We start from the raw sequence: 658 nt of genomic DNA, 5'->3' as shown, positions 1-658 counted from the left end.
GAACTGGAACACGCTGTCGTATACGCCGATCCAGAGCATCCCAAACATGCTCAATGGGTGACATGTCTGGTGAGTATGCTTGCCATGCAAGAACTGGGATGTTTTCAGCTTCCAGGTATTGTGTACAGATCCTTGCGACATGGGGCCGTGCATTATCATGCTGCAACATGAGGTGATGGTCGTGGATGAATGGCACAACAATGGGCCTCAGGATTGCGTCACGGTATCTCTGTGCATTCACAATGCCATCAATAAAATGCACCTGTGTTCGTTGTCCATAACATACGCCTGCCCATACCATAACCCCACTGCCACCATGGGCCACTCGATCCACAACGTTGACATCAGCAAACCGCTCACCCACACGACGCCACACACACTGTCTGCCATTTGCCCTGAACAGTGAAAACCAAGATTAATCCGTGAAGAGAACACCTCTCCAACGTGCCAGATGCCATCGAATGTGAGCATTTGCCCACTCAAGTCGGTTACGACGACGAACTGCAGTCAGGTCGAGACCCCGATGAGGACGACGAGCATGCAGATGAGCTTCCCTGAGATGGTTTCTGACAGTTTGTGCAGAAATTCTTTGGTTATGCAAACCGATTGTTGCAGCAGCTGTCCGGGTGGCTGGTCTCAGACGATCTTGGAGGTGCCA

The sequence above is a fragment of the Pagrus major genome, chromosome 5 (genome assembly GCF_040436345.1).
Source record: "Pagrus major chromosome 5, Pma_NU_1.0".
Classification (NCBI taxonomy): Eukaryota; Metazoa; Chordata; class Actinopteri; order Spariformes; family Sparidae; genus Pagrus; species Pagrus major.
Note: the sequence above shows the minus strand (reverse complement) of the source record.